Source organism: Anabrus simplex, chromosome 2 (assembly GCF_040414725.1).
Source record: "Anabrus simplex isolate iqAnaSimp1 chromosome 2, ASM4041472v1, whole genome shotgun sequence".
NCBI lineage: Eukaryota > Metazoa > Arthropoda > Insecta > Orthoptera > Tettigoniidae > Anabrus > Anabrus simplex.
Genome location: NC_090266.1, coordinates 219,294,511 through 219,315,375, shown reverse-complemented (window position 1 = coordinate 219,315,375; position 20,865 = coordinate 219,294,511).

Here is a 20,865-nt window from a genome sequence, read left to right as displayed (position 1 = left end):
CAATTTCATCTCCTTTTGGACTGAATCGAATATAAAGCGAATCTCGTTACTGTCCATGTTGATATTTGCTTTATATTCTCGTAGGAAGTCTGACCCAATAATAACATTGTACTCCATTTTTGTTAGTACAATGAACGGATGTGAAATAATATTGTCCCCCAGTTCCAAATCAAGATAAGCTTGAGTATTGCAAATCGTAGTCCGATCGGGTATCACACCACGAACTTTAATATTCGATGTCGGAATGACTGGAATGTGGTTTTTCAACTTCAATTCTTCCAACAAAGCCTTAGATACGACGCTGACACTTGCGCCTGTATCCACCAAGCATCGAACCCGTGCTCCATTTACCCTTGTGTAGATTACCGGCAATTCTCTTACGACCTTTGAATTCAATTGAATCTTGTCTTCTAATAACTCATCCGGCTGTATCACCCACGTGTCGATCGTCACTATAGTCCATGTATGAGTCTGAGGATTGATAACCTCTGAAACTCCGACTATCTCCTCGCTTAGCAATGGCGCTTTTTTTGGATGGATTTCCTCGTTAGCCTGATATTCAGGGGCACGAGGATTTAACCTGTTCTGATTAGCTTTATGATTCTGTAAAGCGAGACTTTCGGCTCCTTGGCATTCCGCCGTTTCCGTCAGCCGCCGCATGGGTTGTTACCATATGTCTTTCCCTTGTCTAGACCCATTTAAGTCTCTAACGTATTGCAGAGATTCCCTCTTTCTTTTTTCGAGATCTCCTTGGTAGTACTCTTTCTGGTGCCTGAAATTCTGATCGTTCCGACGTGGCCATCTAGAATAGGGCCGACGATCTCTGTTAATGCCCCTTTGCCTGTACTGCTGTTCGACATATTGTCGTCTAGGTTCTCCCCAAGAACGAAAATTCCATCGGGTGTCCCTAATATTTCGATTACCAACATATCCCTGAGTGGTATTCGTGCCTTGATCTTTGACTACTATTGTACTTTTTTTCTCTTGACAATCCAATGTATTCACCATTTCTGATTGTCTAGCCCTAATTTGATGTCCACTCGATGTTTGGTCGAGGTGTCGTAAAATCTGTTCTGCTTCTCAGCCGTCTTTGCATTCGCAGCAATCAAGATTCGTTGAACATCAGCTGGGAACTGTTTGGTAATGGCCGATAGAAGTTCCACTTCAGCCGGAGGGTTATCCAACTCCCTCATTTTCACTAATTGCCCAGAGAAAAATTCACAAAATCGTGTCGGGCCCGTCATGGAATAACGACGTGAATACAACTCCAAACGCAATCCTAATTGCGTTTCCATTCCCCAGTATTTATCGAGAAACATTCTCTTAAAGGTATCGTAGCTATCAAAACAATATTTGAAAGCTTGAAACCATACCAAGGCTTGGTCCTCTAAGAATTTATCCACGACCCTTAATCTACGTTCCGGAGCTACCTGATGGTCAACCATGTAACCGTCCATCTCAGCCAAAAATTTCTTTGGTGTTACAGTATCTCCTGGTTTGAATCGCTTCGGTTTATCTTCATTCATCCGAATTACATTATAAAACGGTATGGATTCAATCGGCAATGTTGTAGAATTATGCATCTGTGCCGCCGATATCTGATCTGCACTATTATTCACACCCTTGAATAAACCCATTCCTTCTCCTTCTGTCTTAAGATCATAAGGATTAACGTAGCTTTTTTTTATTGGATCTGTTTTTATTCCTAAATCCTGAAAGTCATCCTGTAATTCCAGTTTCACAATCTTTTCTCTCAACTCATGTATAAGGTCGTCATGTATATCTACTTTTATCTTCGTCTTTTGCATCTTATGCGACCATTCCTCGATCCTATCTGACGTCCTATCCTCATTCCTCCGTACCTCCTCTTGGACCGTGACTATTCCATCGAATGCCTGTTTTCTGACCTCAGATATTCGCTTATCCACGTTGGTAACAATTTCCTGTTTCGACGCATTGGTTTGGTTCCGAATGTCGTGCATATCGACCTGAGTCTGATGGACCTCCTTCTTAACATCTTCTATTATCCTATCTGTACGTTCCTGGTGATCTGTCACCGTTTGAATATGAACATCGATTTGTTCCGCCATACTTAATGTCTGAGCCTCAACACGTTCGACGCGCTCAATTACCGTGCCTAACGAGTTTTCTAGCCGTTTCTGTTTTTCGTGCGTATTATCCAGTCGGTTTTCTAACTGTGCTGTGTTCCTTTCACATTGTGTCTGGTACCCCGTTATCTGTCCTACCAGTTCATCATAACGTTCAATTGTTTCCTCCAACCGTACGTTAAAGTTCCCCATCTGTTTATTAATTTCATCTCTCCCTTCCTTACACTCCTTCTGTATTCTCTCCATATGTTCATTACACTGATCTATCTTCTGATCAATCACTTTCATATTTTTATTAATGTCGTCTTTCATGTCCTCAAACCTTTTATTACTCTGATCTATATTCTGATCAATCATGTCCTTAACTGTTTCACTACTCTTTTTAATGTCTTCACTATTCTGACCTATTTTCTGATCAATCACTTTCATATTTTTATTAATGTCCTCTTCCATGTCCTCTATCAGAGCCCTCATGGCTTCCATATCCATTCTACACAATATTTCAATTAAGTGGGCCCCCCTTAACTCGAACCTCGGATTAGGAGAAATCAACTTGAAAATGAAATCAATTCAAGGTCAACTTAATCCAAAATCATAAAATTTTCACAACAATGTGACTTGAATTAATTATATAGCCTGAATACAGCTATCTCAAAATTATTCAACAGTATAATTTATCAAGGGTACCTTTCATCACAATATTTTGAATACGTAGCCTATCATTATTATATTTATTATTATTATTATTATTATTATTATTAATAATTTTGAATAAATTCGTATAATAAAAATATCGCAAGTTAAATACCAACACAGGTGGTATATGCCAATAAATTAGGCCATCCTTCCAGTATTGAGGCAGATACACCTAATACACTGGGTAATATCGTCCCAAAACTTTCTACATGAATCCTAACTTACTGCCACTTAACAACAAACACTAAAGGCCTGAGGTCACCTTTACCTACAGCGAAACACTAACACAAATTTAATAAATGATTCACTATGCCTAATGAGGCCTGTTACAACCAGTACCTCCTGACAAGTACCCATGAATACGATTACCTGAAGGGTATCGATATTCATTTTTCCTCAGATTTGGGAAAACCATTTTATTGTTTCCCGGGATTTAATTAAATCCCTACATGATTTTGGGTACCTCAATTACTATGAATGACTGTCCTGGTTATCGTCACTTAGACTATAACCACGACTATGTTTTCATTTTGCCATAAATATCACATTAATTTTAATCTGTCATTCACTTATCATTCTGATCCAATTATCAGCATCCCATAAATTGAACAACCATCGTGTTCCTTCATATAATAATTGGTCAGTCCTATATTCCTAAATATGGCATTACCATGTCTGACGCCCATTTTCGCAAAAGTTATCATTTGAAATTATCTCTATCGAAAACATCGAAAAATTCCGAAAATGCCGAAAAATTCAAAAATTCCGAAAATGCCGAAAATGCCTACCATTGTAAATGCCTAAAAATGCCGAAAATGCCAAAACACTGGGCGCCAAATGCCTAAAAATGCCGAAAATGCCAAAACGCTGGGCGCCAAATGCCACCTTTCCACCCCACGCCATTTGCCGCATAGAACCAAATGACTGCATGATAATCCCTAAAAAATCGGGATACCGCCATATAGCACCATACGCCAAAGCGCCTGATGGAAAGGGACCTTTTTAGTCTAGAGTCAATTGCCACCTCATCAGGAAGGAACAAAAAAAATTCAGAATGATGGGTGAGCAAATGCTCTTCCGACCGTGCAAGGGTCTACTGCACCCTTCCGTTCCAAAGAATCAAACCACCGACCTCCCAAGGCCATGGTGCGTTCGCGGCAGAAGATCGAAGAAAATATCACCTAACTAGCTTAAAGGCATAAATGAACGGAAGGAAACCTGGGATACAATGTTATTCGGCAAAATGACAGGCAGACAAAAGTTTAAATACCTATTTATTGAGCCTTGATAAATCAAATTAATTAAAGGTTGATCCTGAATATTTATAGTATATTAATATTGAATATGCAATGTCCAATGGACTAAATACAAATTGTAAAGTGTCAAAAATTTTATTTCTCCTTTACCTCTTTCTTCTTCCCGACATGATGATAAATATTACATTATAATTTGTATAACATACATTTTTTTAAAAAGTCAGAAATATCCTTATAAATGCGACGGTTATCATTAATAACTTTCTTCACTATCAGAAGAAGCAATTATTTATACAACAAATTAAATTGAAGATAACTTGAAGTGGTCACCTAGCTAAATTAATTATATTACAAAAATAAACAAAGAATAAATGAATGCTAGTCGATATAATCCTAATCAAAATAAAATGACTGATGTCGGGTCCAGAAATCGAACCCACATCCCAATGAATCCAATGACAAAAATTACGAAAATAAACCCGATTTGTCATCCACATAAAGAGTGAAACACGACTAAAAGAATGTATAAAAAAAGAAAATATGTACACAGTATGAAAATAAACAATAACAATATACACATGCAATTGGCTGTATATAAAAAAAATGTGACAACAAAAATCCATGGTTGCCTCAGAACTCGAACCAATGATATCCAAGATAGCATCGACAAACGGGACTAAAAAAAACTGCCTTTCTTAATTAATCATATGGTCAACAAATAAATGATAATACTGGCGTTCCAGTTAGTTAAATATTATTATAAGATCATACATGAAAAAGTCAAAGAACCCTTTAAACAATAATCAGTGTCGCACGGCCTTCATTCTAAGTGGAATAGCTCGAACAATACAGCATACAGTAATCCTTTAAAAGGGACAAACCTTCTTCACTCTCCCCTCATCATAAATCTCTGGACGTCAAAGCCCGGGTAAATAATGGGCCAGTGTGGCAGAAATATCCTTTCAACATCTCAAGGTGAAAGCATATCATTTCCCTTGGAACACATATTTGTTAAATAATCTTATTTCATTATATATTCTCATATCATATTTCCAAAGCTCCACTGGCTTATAAATTCACTGTCCTGCCATAATTCTATAATACAATATCAATCCACTGTTCATTTTCTTATATTCACATCCATCAACTCAGAATGACCGGCTTCGATTCCATCCGATTACAGAATACAGCCTAGGTTTTTCCTACGTTTTAAAATCAAATCAATAAAATCAAATATGGATTTTAAACATATCCATAACGTTTTTCGCATATATAGAAAGGGAGAATATTTCACATAAAAGGAAAACGCTGATCTCAATAGGAGGGCGTCTGTTCGATGTCTAGGCATGTCACAAGTTACGCATATAATTAATACAGCCATCTACAGATATCTCATCATGCGAATTACATGAAAATAAGAGTGCCTTGCTATCCTAATGTTAACAGTCGATAATCCATTTTTACAAGCATAATCACCATGCATTATCATAATAAGCTTGGATATCACGTAAATAAATTATACAAAATTACGGCTTGGCTCAGTGCCAAAAACAAATCCACTATCTATTACATTTACCTAATCTAAGCACTCTGACTAACTAATATTTTATCATCACGTCAAATACATGCATTACGTTAATTATATATATATATTTAAGCCCATGGAGTAGACTATAAATTCCATGAAATGAACATAAATGAATATGAAGACCACTCACAAGTTCTCTTTCTAATTAAAAAAATACATGCAATTTACATGTCTAACCTAGTTTACGTGATCTGCATAATGAAAAACCGCGCATTTATAAAAAAAATTATTTCATGTTAGTACTTATCATCATGTCGTAACAATCCAAGGTTCGGGTCCCGGGTAAGACCCTCATTCTTTCCTTTTAAGCTTCCATGGTGTTGACGTTGGTCACGGGTTCATGTCCGTTGCTACTCCCGGTGAGCACGTTCATATTCCAATGGTTATCTTCTACACTTATAACAGTTTTTATGAGATTAAGCCTTGTTGCGTCACTTTAACACAAAAAATACAATTAATAGCACTATAATGAAATTAATACTTGTTGCATCACTTAAAAAGTTACAATTATACCGTTCTTGCGATCACATAACTTCAACCTGTTTTTAAATACTATTGTTTGTAGACAATTACAATATTCTCGAAGATATAAACTGTACATTTACAGTCTGAAACACTAAATAGAACAGAACACCATCAAACCGTGGTTCTGCTTTGGATTCTTCGCGTGAAATGGATACTGTTGTCATCATCTGATTCCTTTTATAAACATTCCCCCTTCCATGCAGGAGACAATGGATAGTCCCCACTACTTTTTTTTAATTAATAGTTCCATGTGTCATATGACATCGGTAATACACTCAAACGTGTGACTCAGATTCTTAAGTAGTCTGGTTATGTGCGGAACCTGAAATGTTCGGCCATTTATTTTAAATTAATTATCAAAATAATGCCCCAACAATGTCTTCCACGAAGGTGCTGCGTACAAGGGACGCTGAGCGTGTTATATAATGCAACGATTGCGTATTCTTCCACACGTTAATATATTATAAAGAATTAGAATTTTGGCAGATGTCTATAATTAAATCATATCACATCCCGAGGTTTCCCATATTAAATATTATGCATGTCTCGAAATCTCATCATAATAATGCGATTCGCGAGCTGGCAACATCGTGTTCGGCCATTTTTTCAACGGGTGACGGTATCATTATCGATTTTTCTGGCTTGAGATTTTCTTCCCTCTCTCTCTATCTGTGTATCCTTTTAGTTAAGACGGAGTGGTGTTTAGAAGGCTACAAAGGTTGTGTAAGCATGTGCAACCTAATGCAACCTTTTTGTAACAAGTACGAGGGAGCTTTACAAAGGTTTTTCACAGCCAAATAATTAATAAATAAATATGTACATGACCGATAAGGTCACAATAGTCAGACATAATCATAGTGTATCTCAGGTTGAAATGTTAACAGAAATTGAAAAACTTGACAGGCAATATCCCTCTTAACCTATTACTTCCATAAATATTTTTACATGTTCTTCCTGGCAGTGTGGGGTGCTGGAGTAATAGATTTTAGTAGATTTGACACTTCTGTTCGTGGAAGACTGGGCTAGTGTACATTCTGTTCCATTCTGATGGTGGGGTCAGTAATGAAACGTTACCTGAGCAATCCTGAATAGCGATCATGCCGAGATTACCTGTTCTAGGTTATGCCTTGAACCTCGTCCACCTACCACGCAGAGCTGCAGCTAATATTGCGGTGGCGTGCGTTTCTTAGTCATTTTTCCGTTAGAGAAGGATCCTAGAAATAGTGCAAGGGTTCCCTTCTCCCTCTAACAACGTCGAGAGTTAGTTCCATTCTATATAACACAAACTTGGCATCCAGTTGTTACATTGATACGAACCAAAGAGGGTAAACAGGAAACAAACATAAATTAGGAACATGGGTATAATTAGATCAGTTCCATAAAAGCAATGGAATCCTGCTTGGAGTTTGATTCCTTGTACGACCACCTACTACGGAAAAATATGCTTACATTGTAGCAGACCGATATGTACTATCCCGCGTAGCTTTTAAATCGATCAATAATAAAGGAGATGACTCGCCACCTTGTTGGCTGGGAACACGTTGGAGCAGATAAATCCCTAAGACTGACATGTATAACTTCCTGTACCCGCGACTCGAAACAGTTCGGATGACTTAATGGTCAGAAGCACGCAATGTTCTGACGCAGATTTATCTTCGCAACAATGGAAATAAAAGCGTGTTACTAAATGCCGGTTGCAAATGCTATTATAGCAGCCCCACACAAATTGATACAGTTGTTCATAACTCGTGCTCTGAAAAGCACGCGACTGAAATGTAGTAATCCTCTCACAACGATGGATGACTACAGAATGATGCAGCAACCCTCCTGGATACTCATTAACGTACCTGTATTTCAATCTAAATTTCTTTGTTTGTCTGTGTTCAATAAAATGTGTTTGTAGATATAGCCTGATTTTTACGAAATATTTTTATATTTTAAATGGAATTCTTTAGAAGACCGCCGTTTATATCTTTCTTATATAGGTATGAATTGAATAATGGAGACTTTCAGTTATCATTATCAGATATAAAAATATGAAGGACACGTGTGGAGTAAACTTCAAACACGGTGTGCGAATACATAATTTTCTTCGTTGAGAAATTAAATAATTTTAACTAGGATAACTTCAACATTTCATCTCACACAGAGAGTAGAGTCCAGTTCTTAAGAATCTTCATAGAACACGAAGAGAGTCCAACAATTTCAGAAATTCGTACTTAAATTGTCCTAAATTTATCCCCGGTGACAAACTCGTAGTGATTTCGATGTGCATTATTTTAGCTGTTATACACTTATTCCCGGTATCCCTTAAAAATATGTGATAATTGAAGAGATTTTAAACAAATAACGTTAAGAATTTCTTGCTTCACGAATAAAAATTCGGTAGAGCACATCGTAACAAGCCGAGATATTTTACAAGCTATTCTTTTCAACAAGAAATCTATTAGGAAATTACCTGATTAGATGATTAAAAGCTTTTTATTGGATTAAACAAGTTTAAGATTGAAATAATTGATTTGACTAAGGAAAGTCGACATGTTTAAATGCTGATTAAGTTCTCCAAAAATATTACTTGAGAAGAGGGTTATTCAATTCCTTCTAAACGGAAATAACATATCTATTACCCTTGAAAAGTCCGAACTTACTTTCGATTCACCCTGTTTAATATTACGTTTTTCGTTCATCTCCGTTCATGAGATAAGCGATGTAAAACAAGTTCATTGTGTTTGAATATAACTCTCTTGTTAATGTTGCCACATGGAATGGCCTTGGAACATCGTAGTCAATAACTCTGTCTGTATACTCAATGCGTGTGAAGTATATCTTGGCGTCAAAACTAGTGTGGATATTAGTAATTAACTGTGGATATGATTGTGAAGTTGCCTGTTGCCATTTCTTGATGGATACAGTACTTTTGTATCCATCTCTTGGTACAGGCCAGAGTAAAGAGTAGCTTTCACCGAAGTCCCAGTCTCATCCATGGCTGTGACAACACGGAAGCTGCTGGGGTATGGATGGTGCTCAGTAATGACATTCAGAGCATGACTAGTGCGTCTGAGTGTTATGAAAGGTGTTGCTCACAGGGTCAGTCGTGCTGCAATAGTACTTTCTGAACCAGTGAGGAAAGCAATGGCAAACTACCTCACTCCTCGTCTTGCCTAGTACGCCTCATTTTGGTGCTGCCATTGGTTTTTGCGGTTTCCTTATAACCGCATAACTTTTGGTGGTGCTATTTGAGGATCCAACCAGCCTCTGGGCTGATGACCTAACAGACAGACAGATGATTGTGAAGTAAGTAATTTCGACGACATATATTTTTAAATGCCACACTGACATTAGGCTGCTTTGTAGTGCTTAAGATGATTCTAAGTAATGTTGCCGAGACTAGGTGCTCCTCTTTCCATACCAGCAGACATTCATAACAGTGCCAGAATCACAACTGGCTAAACTGAGTGGCAAGCTACAATGTTCAATATTATACTACAAAGGTGGCCCTATACTTATTGGAATGTTTTACAATTATAAACGGGAAATGTAATTTATCCTACATAAGTGTGGCATGAACGTGATTGGTTACCATGGCACGAGTGAAATATATTCCTGTGCAATATCGGCGTCTCCTTCATAATTCTAAGAAAAACAACAAAAGAATCGGTGGCTGACCAGAAGCAAGATTTCTTTTCCCCCCGAAACTGTTTACCTACCGTCTTACTGTTAGATAAATCTTCTGAGTAAAAGAGTCGGTGGAAACTAAACATTTGTTACATCGGTCGCATTGGTTGTATTCCAAGATGCACAACAGTGAGCTCTAGTCTGAGAGAATCGTAAAACCTAATTCAGACGTCTAAAACAGACTGAAAATTCTTCACTTCTGATCCGAGTTGTAAATAAAAATATATTCAAAAGAAGGTCAAAAGTCAGCAAGAATAATTGTTAGGTGGTAGGGGTGGCGACCTAGATATTAGGCCCCTTAATGTGCCAACCATCATCATCATCATCATCATCATCATCATCATCATCATCATCATCATCATCATCATCATCATCATCATCATCATCATAATCATCGTATTAAGTCGCAATGAATTAATGATAATATTATTGTTTCTGCGGCCTACTAACCACCTATTTATGGTTTTTAGGAGACGCCGGGATACTTAAATTTTGACCCACAGCAGTTCTTTTATTTGCCGGTAAATCAACCAACTTGAAGTAGGCTTATTTCAACGCCTTTAACTACCACCAAACTGAGCCAGGATAGAACCTGCCAATTTGGAGTCGGAAGGCCAGCGCTTGCTGTGACTTAAACCTTTAATGTTAGGTAATTTATGTATTAGTTTGTGCATTTGACGTTGACGTTAGGAGGCTAGACGCCTAATTTCGAATAATAAAGCTTTGCATGGTTTACTATCATACTTTCCATGCATAGGAATGAAAACTAAAGAAGGAACGTCATGAAAATCTTATCCGTGAAGGTGACATTTTTACTTACAAAGATTACGGGTTGTATATCATATACAGTCATCAAATATGCCAGCCTCGTGTAGGCAAATTTACTGGCACGTAAAATTTTTCCTGTAGGACAGAAATCTGGCACATCGTCATCTTCATAAACCAAAAAAGTGGTTAGTGGGACGTAAGCCAATAAAAGTATTATTATTATTATTATTATTATTATTATTATTATTATTATTATTATTTTCTTTTAAATTTCAGCTTAGAGTTGATAGAATCATTTACTTGAAACCATTTTAACAATTTAGTTTGGTATGCAGTATATTGTATATACTGATCAACTTAAGTATTTAAGCTAGAATATAAATACAATTTTCCTGAAATTTCAGTCATTAGTATGGTGGTATAAAGAAGCCGGTCTGAATGGCTCAGACGGTTGTGACGCGGGCCTTCTGACCCTAACTTGGCAGGTTCGATCCTGGCTTAGTTCGGAGTGCTATCTGAAGGTTCTCAAATACGTTAGTCTCGTGTCGGTAGATTTACTGGCGCGAAAAATAGCTCCTGCGGGACTAAATTCCGGCACCAAGGCGTCTCCGAAAACCGTAAAAGTAGTTAGTGGGACGCAAAGCCAATAACATCATCGATATAGAACAAGGTCATGAAACACAGTCCTATAGTGTTAGAGTCCTGTTGGGGCTTGGCCTAGAATATGACGCTCCTCATCCCAAAGTCTTGCAGATTACGAGGTGATTTGTGGTCAGCGCGACGAATTCTCTCGGACATTATTCTTGGCTTTCAAGATGAGGCCCGTTATCACACCGTCAATTCTTCTCACTTAAGTTGAGTGGACCTTGAACCTTCCCTCAGATCCAGGCGACAATCCCTAAACTAGCTGGAAATCGAATCTTGGACCCTCCCGGAAAGAGGTAGCCTTGCTACCCTTAGACTGTGGAAAGCATGATGAACTAATGGCATGCGGTGGATTGCGTTACAGTTTAAAATTAAGCAGGCAACTATAGGACGACCTCAGGTAATATCAAAGATTATTAAGGAACTACTTTCTACTGAGCGAGTTGGTTGTTCGTTTAGAGGCGCGCGGCTGTTTTTCTGAGCTGGCACGCCATTTTTTCTAGTTTCCATCGTCATCCCGAGGGACGATCTATTTGATATTTCTGAGCTGGCACGCTATTTTTTCTAGTTTCTATCGTCATCCCGAGGGACGATCTATTTGAGATATGTCATAATCCATGCCTTCTCCACAACACCGAATCGCCTACGAATGTAAACGTATTTTGCAGGAAATTTAATATTTATTTATGAAGTTATTCGTAGAAAAGGATAGTAAGAACCATAAAGTGTTAGGATGTGCATGATGAGCTGGGTAGCACAGTGCTTATTTTCTACGTTCAGAGTTGTGGAATTGAGAACTGACGCAGTCTGTGGGGACTTGTGATTGCTTACGTGTGAGAGATCCATCATGAACATACTCATTGGAAACCACTAGTAGGTGGTGCCCACCATTACCTATAGGCCCCAATTGCATATCATCCGTGGCGTTCTGTTGAGTCTCTGATGGCTGTCTGGTAAACTGTTATTCTGAAATTCACGGTAGTGTTTGCCTGCACAGGAAGTTTGGGACAGGTTCTTAATATTTAAAACCATACAACAGCACGTTTGGACCGAAAAAGGAGATCAGTTTGGACCAGTCTTTTCACGACTAACAGCATATGAATGAAACTCCACCTTTCCACCGTATTTGTGGACTGCCACAAGCACCAATGATCCATGCACATCGATTTTACCAGAGTCGTTATCTTCTCCCTACAATTCTTCCATGCTAACCTCAATGTATAAATGTGACTGGTGAGTTAAAGAATCCAAAGCTAAGCCATCCACACAGTTAGCTTCAGTTAAGAGAGGCAAATGAAATATTGTAAGAATGGAAACCAGAGGAAAACTAGACAAAATTAATTATTATTGACTCTAATATGCAGAAGGAAAGTCAAGTCGGCTACAGTACATTAAATGTGTTGCATGGGGAACAAATGCATTCTTGCTATTGTGTTTTCCTTCTGGAAATACTTAAAGGCTTCCAAGTTTAATTGTATTGTTAACCATGCATTGGACAGTTCTAAGTCTGTGTAAAATGAGAAGGAATATGTTGTCGTTTTGGTTCAAACCGTCAGCTTTAACTGGTCCACATGATGTATCTCCCCCTGTTCCAACCAGCTGGTGTATAGTAGGAATTGGTCGGTGGTCGGTGTTTACAACTGCAGTTCATTGAATCTATGATTAGTATAAGTACCTTAAAGTAGAAATGAAGTGCAAAACCGCACATATTCCCGTGTGGAATTAAGAGAACCCAAAACAACACACACATTGGCTTACAAATCATCCTACTTCCTAGTCCCATCGAGTTTTGTAGGGATATGAGGCCTTAAATTATGTTCCCCTCAATTATTGTCGTAAATATTTTGAAGAAAAAGCATTTGCTATTTTTAAAATAAATATAGATATTTTGACTTCTTATGTTGCGATGATTTCTGTTTAATTTCAACTCAAAATTCCAACTGCAGGCGTTATTTTTATATTCAGTAAATATCATTTACCGTACGAAACACGTACGGACTTTTAGAGTAATGAAACCGACAATATGGGTCCCAGTGAAGAAAATGATGTGCAGAATAGCCCCTACTCACAAATGAAAGCAGTTAAGTAATGACTGCTTTGATGTCATCTGAACAAGACGCCATATTCTGCAGGGAGGAACGTTAGCAACAAGCGATTCTTGCCAACAATCACCTTTGATTTCTCAACAGTCTGCAGGACGTTTAATGCAAAACATGACTTATTTCCTGTAAGAAATTTTGGAAAATGATATGATAAATAAGGTAAACATTCACCTCATTTTCTTTGCCTGCATAATTACCATTTTTTTTCGTCATATCGATGCGAACATCATAGTGGCACAATGGCCTTTTGTGCTTCATGACAAGGAGATGGATGATGTCTCCACTAATGGGGATGTGTCATAATGCATTGGACGTGACATTGCTGTGATTCTCCACCCTGTTCAACGTTCACTTTCTCAGGCGTGAGAAATGAGAGATGTGTGTAACAGGGCAGCATGATCAGTCACCAGTTTTTGTTACCAGGCCTAACAGCTTAAGTAGTTGAATATAAGACAGGATGTAACAGCTATCCCTCTAAACTACCGTCCTTGAACGACCATATGTCAACCGCCTTCCTTGAGCTTAGCGTCACGAGGAAAGCAAAACAGGTTCCACCGAGCTAATGTCAGATTTTGAATCCGCATTTCCTATCAAATTATTGGTCATTTGTCTCCACGAAGCTGTGGGAGTTCTGATCCAGACGTCTATACAAGGAGATAATCTCGGACAGGGATGAGGATCAAACCCATGACTACATAGATAGTAGTAATAATGGCCCGTAATGTAAGATTAATGATTGAGTTTAGCTCGGTCGCTTCCAACATGGGAGGCGTAGATTCGATTCCTAGCTCTGCCGTGAGTATAAGACTGTTTTGATGGACTAGAGAGGGACCATGCAGCCTTAAAAATTGTGGTTGAAACATGAAATGAGTTAAAATTCCAGTTTCAGACATCATAAAGTTCGATTTCCATGATGCCGCACTTCAGCGTAAGGGGAACACAGGAGTTCGACAGCTTCCATCACTCTCCAACTCGCAATTAATAACAAGTACCGGTACACAATCTCTTACAAACACTACAGAAGCACAGGTTATCTGATACACTACGGTTATCGAGCTGTAAATTGAGATGCCAAAAACCCTTTGTAACAGACTATCTTGACCTTGGCTGAAGTAATACAGAGGAGAGTATTTTGCTTGCCTAACTGATGATATCATATGCGACATGAAGCTGGGTTTGTCAGCGAATCGTTATTGAAATATATCATTTCAGATCAATTTGCGCAATGTGATTCGCCAAAATTTCATTTCACCAACGATTTTCGGACTAACTGACTTTTTGTAAGTTGCATATTGCCAATTTTTTCTTTTCCTTATTTCTCAATCTGTTTACCCTCCAGGGTTGGTATCTACCCTCGGAATCAGCGAGCGATCCCACCTCTACTGCCACAAGGGCAGTCTCCTTGAGCGTGCGATATTGGATCGGGGGATGAAATGGGGAGGAGGGCCAGTACCGCGCCCAGGCGGCCTCACCTGCTATGCTGACTTGGGGATTGTGGGCGGATGGGAAGATTAGAAGGGAGAGACAAGGAAGAGGGAAGGAAGCGGCCGTGGCCTGAAGTTAGGTACCATCCCGGCATTTGCCTTTAAGAGAAGAGGAAACAAAACCACTTTGAGGCTGGCTGAGGTGGGAATCGAACTCCCCTCCCCACTCCCCGCTCCACTCAGTTGACCACCCGAGGCTGAGTGGATACCGTTCCAGCCCTCGTACGACTTTCACCGGGCGAGATGACCATGTGGTTAGGGGCGTCCAGCCGTGAGCTTGTATTCGGGAGATATTGGGTTCGAACCCCACTGTCGGCAGCGCTGAAGATGGTTTTCTGCGGTTTCCCATTTTCACACCAGGCAAATGCTGGGGCTGTAACTTAATTAAGGCCACGGCCGCTTCCTTCCCATTCCTAGGCCTTTCCTATCCCATCGTCGCCGTAAGACCTATCTGTGTCGGTACGACATAAAGCAAATAGCAAAAAAAAGTACGACTTTTCAAATTTCGTGCCAGAGCCGGGAATCAAATCTGGGCCTCCATAGTTGGCAGCTAATCACACTAACCACTACACTACAAAGGCGGTAATTTTGTCTTAATTGGATAATATTTCTCTGGTTGCAGTAAGATATCTCCAGTAAAATTATTCGCAACGTGGGGGGGTCACTGATTTGACGAGAAAATGGTACTTAAAATTTACGAGCAAAACTGCTGTCAGTTGACGTGTGAGTAACTGCAGCACCGCTGGTCTCGTGGTAGAGCGTCCTTAAGTTACATGCCGGCGCAAGCACAACATCACTTTTGCTTTTATCTATTTTCCTCTTTGTCCATGCAGACTAGGAAATACACAAATTAAGTTTAGAATCGTCTGCCTTGTCAATTCCTTGCTCTTTCTGTTATTTTTGTAATTGCAGCTGCAGTTATAATAAGGTGTGGTAGGACAGAGAGAGGAATCTGTTCACGTTTAACAGCAGAAGCCAATAAAATTTAAAAACACCAAATGTATTAATTCTTTTGAGAAACTACAATTTTGCTATATCTTCCTTCGTCAGTTCCATGAATCATGTTCATATTCATTTGTCAGTGCGGTTTGACATTTTGTGATCTCAGACAATTACGTACATTATTAATAATTCTTCATATTAGAACCTGGACACATACTTGTAATTGGAGGAATATTATACCGCGTATTTTGTAACAAATATGAATACCAGCAATTCTTCAAGGTCAATTAAAGGTAGAGAAAGTGGAAAGCAAAGAAAGGGAAAGTGAAAATATAAATATATTGCATCAGTAAATGCTGTACTTGTGCTAGCAGAGCATAGAGTTCAACGTAGGGTGTGTATGGTACTGAACTGACGTGCTTATACAGGGACAGAGGTTTGTCAAAATGAAGTCAAATTCAAAAAATCTTAATTTATTAATAAATGTTCAAGTTTCATATCACCTTTATACAGGAGAAATACCGGGAAGAGTTCTTTCCTCGTCCTAGGGCTGGTGATGTCCTTGAACTCCGCCTGCTCCTCCCCTCTCTGCACCATGGAACCACGATTCCCGATTCCTCCCTCGGTAGAAATTCTGGACGTTCTTGAAAGTCTAGAAGATCTATACAATATCAAGAAGACCTATGCGGTGTAGAAGTAAGGGCGGCGAAACCGGTCACGTAAATGATGAACGTGAACGCACACATTCAAGCCTTGGACGTGTTAATGTGGAAAGCGGCTTCTGCACAAACGAGAAAGAGATATAGTAATGGTTTCTACAAGGTTTATAACCCATAAGAATTGTATAATTGAAGAATATCACACGGTAGAATGTCACTGAAAGCTATCCCGTGTTCTAACATTAATCATTTGAAATGAATTCTATGAGGCCGAATGTCAATAAAATCGAACACGCACATCAACTTTAACACTTGGAAATGAAATAAGCTGAGTTGAATGATAATGAAATCAAACTTTTAAATGAATAGCCACTTGAAACTTGTGTCGTCGAATGTCAATGAAATCGACCTAATAAATAGCCACTTAAAGTTTGTGATACTTGGCATACACTGAAGTTATTTCACACGAAATATTTCTAAGTCTTAACACATTTTAAAATACAATCACTTGAATTGGATTGAAATTAAAATCCTTCACTCGCGAAGTCAATTTTGTTCACGCATGTTAATGAAAAATAAAATAAAATTGACTCTATTTATTAACAGTCCTTAGTTCGAATGTTCGTAAAGTTGGAAAATGCACAGTTCAAATACACAGTCTACAGTCTATCATCTACAAGAATATTTACACGGGTTTAGAGAATCATCTAAACATGGAAATTGTGAGTCTAGTGACGTGGTCACGAAGTATAAGTTAATTCTGTACTCAATCTCTTGTTAATATTTGCTCATTTATGTCAATGATAATTCTCGAAATATTTCAGTTACTTGGTAATGAGCGAATGCTGTTCAAAATCCTACCACTGTTCACAACGTTAACTTTGAATTATGAAGACTCGGAAAAATAGTCGTAGTGTTAGATATTCATTCAGAATAAACAAACACTTGAAAAATATTAGAGTTTGAAGAAGCACAATTTATACCGCTCTAAGTTGGAGCATAATTCTCTCACTCACAAATTGAAGAAAATGTATAAGTCCGCACTCGACACTACGGAACTCGACGAAGAGTTATTACTTAGCGTAACATCGCGATCCCCACGAGCCGACCGAACGCGTTCCACCGCGGTTCAGAAAACACTGGGTTCTGCCTTGAGAAGTGGCCCTCCTTATATACTTAAATCTTGAAGAAAACAGCAATTGTATTACATTGGATATCTGCCTTGGTTTACGTTGGATTCACATCAAACTTGGTTGAATTGGAGATTAAAATAATCGGGCAACACGATGATGTTATTCCCATAATCTAATTATTCTTCAGAGAAAAGTTATTAAGAGTAGAACATTTCGAATATTCTCTGGCTGATTCAAGCTCTCAGCCACAATGAGGGGTAGGCTGTGACGTCACTCGCTCCACGTCACGTACGAACTGCATGCTGTCGCTCGCTGTTTAGCCGGTGCGCAGCGCGGAATGCAAGGTCGATGTGTGAGGACTTTAGCTTGGATCAGCGTTTCTGGTACAATAGATACATATATTGACGTAGATCTATCTTCCAAGGTTTGAAAGAATTCGGCGACCCTTTAACTCTGGTCCCCCTTTGCCAGTCTGCCAGTTGTCGTACCAAAAACATGGCGGCAAAATATGTGCCATCGAGCACGGGAAAGGACATGTTGGAGCATCGAGGTAAAAGATGGTAATGCCATGACATCAACGAGAACAGGTCATCAAAGTAGCCTATTGGTTATGAAAAAAAGCGTAGCATGTGCTGCGGTTCCTGCTTGACAAACTACGGTACACGCTATTTGTTATTATTATTATTATTATTATTAGTATTATTATTATTATTATTATTATTACCGAAGCTTTTCCTCCACAGTAGTAAGATCGTGGGTGCTAACTATGTTTTATGTGTGGACTTGGCTCAGTTTTACGGTCGACTCTCCTTCCTGACAGAAACCCCATGTGAAGGGATGTATTCATATTTGCGTGTTCTTGAGGTGATTGGTACTGTGGTGTATTGTGTATGTTTGAAGAGGAGTGTATCAATCCCGGGCCCTGACCATTCCGCTAAGGAGCTGAACAAATTACGGTACAAATAACTCACACTTATGTAGTCAATGCCGATGATATAGTAGCGCATGAAGTTGTACTTAATATAAAATGCAGGGACACTAAGGCATCCAAATGAAGTACCGGTGTCTATGTGCAGTGATTCAAGAGCACTTGCAGATTGAGACGAACGGATAAAGACGAAATTGCCAGAAAAAGTAAATCTTCTCTGCGTACTATTAACGGAAAACAAAGTTTGAACTGGTAACACTCCAGAAGATAGCTGTTATACATTTTTAAGGTGTGACAATAAGAGAACAACCGGAATGCTTTCTTCTCCATGATTATGGCTGCAATGATGTTAACCATATTTGGTTTTACTGTGTGGTATTTGCATTAATTTACTTCGCAAGGAGCGATGTCCGTTTCGCTGACGGGATGTTGAAGACAGTACCAAACATTCTTGACCAAATGTATACGACACATACCATCATCCACGAATACTTCTTCACATTCGTGTACATATTGGTAGTTAGGAGAGACAAAGCGAGGTATAAGGCAGTTTGGATGGAGTAACAAAATCAGGGCGCAAGAAGGGATTCGAAGTTGCGGCCGGCATCTGTCTTAAGAGATTTCGTGCTCACTCCGGCGAATGCTGCGACAACAGTATTTCACAGATTAAGTATCTGTGGATGCATTATCCTCTTCTCGCGAAGTATATGGAGGTGTGCAATAACACTTTGCAAACTGAGAGATTCATACAGATCTGTCACTCAATAAATATGTTTCTCGTCATTCCCTAGTTCCATTGCAAGATATTTACGTTGTGCTCAATTTAGTGTACAGTGAGATCATCGACGATGTGCAAGAAGTGACGGAGAACATGCATGCAACATACATTCGAGGACGGCCTGCTACAGGAAGGCACAGATCTGTAGCGCTACGATATGCAGCAACGTGTGTAATGTATACGAACAGACACTCAGTAGACAGGGTGGACAAATAATGTAGCTGATGGATGGTACCCTAATTTTCAGAAGTTATTAGTTACATACCAAGCGTCGCTAAGACATTTTTTAGAACATTTGAAAAATATGAAAATGGCAGTTCCTTCAACATTACGCAGCTGCAAAGGGGACATAGGAACTTTAAAAATTATATAAGCAAAAATTACTTCCTCAGGCAAACATAAACTGATGCCATTGTAAATATTTACCATGAATAAAACAACAATGACAAAATTCCGACCGCCTCTGTGGTGTAGTGGTTAGCGTGATTAGCTGCCACCCTCGGAGGTCCGGGTTCGATTCCCGGCTCTGCCACGAAATTTGAAAAGTGGTACGAGGGCTGGAACGGGATCCACTCAGCCTCGGGAAGTCACTGAGTAGAGGTGGGTTCGATTCCCACCTCAGCCATCCTCGAAGTGGATTTCCGTGGTTTCCCACTTCACCTCCAGGCGAATGCCGGGATGGTACCTAACTTAAGGCCACGGCCGCTTCCTTCCCTCTTCCTTGCCTATCCCTTCCAATCTTCCCATCCCTCCACAAGGCCCCTGTTCAGCATAGCAGGTGAGGCCGCCTGGGTGAGGTACTGGTCATTCTCCCCAGTTGTATCCCCGACCAAGAGTCTGAAGCTCCAGGACACTGCCCTTGAGGCAGTAGAGGTGGGATCCCTCGCTGTGTCCGAGGTAAAAGCCGACCCTGGAGGGTAAACAGATGATGATGATGATGATCTGAGACCATAAGCTATAAACTGAAAGTAAATGATGAACAGGAGAACTAATAACAATTTCACCAACTTTATATCATTAGTGTTTTCATTCATGTATCAACATATTTCAGTTTTAACATCTTCACATCTTCCTAATTAATTGTCCACATTGAGGGTAAAGGCTATGACAAAATTAGCAGCGGGCAAAATGTCAATGTGTAATATAATGGTGTGTGCAGGAAAACAGTGAGTAATATAACACTCGGACCAGCCGCGCGGTATAGGGGGCAACGCGTTCACCTGTCACTCGGTGGCCCCGGGTTCGATTCCCGGCCGGGTCAGGGGTTTTTAATTTTAAATGATTAATATTCCTGGCCTGGGGACTAGGTGTGTGTGTCGTCTTTAACATTCCTTTCCTCACATTCAGACTTTTAACTTCCGAAATTTCCAAATACACGCAGGTTCATAACATATGGTGCAAGTAGGGGCAAAAGATCTTTCTAGGTCGAAGCCCCGAACAAATAGCATTTAAAGAAACATAATATTGGGCTAAAGTAAAATTATATCGAGCATGTTGGCCATACCGTTGGGTCATGTGGTGGTAAGCTTGCATTCGGGAGATGATGGATTCGAAGCCTCACTGTTGGTAGCCCTGAAG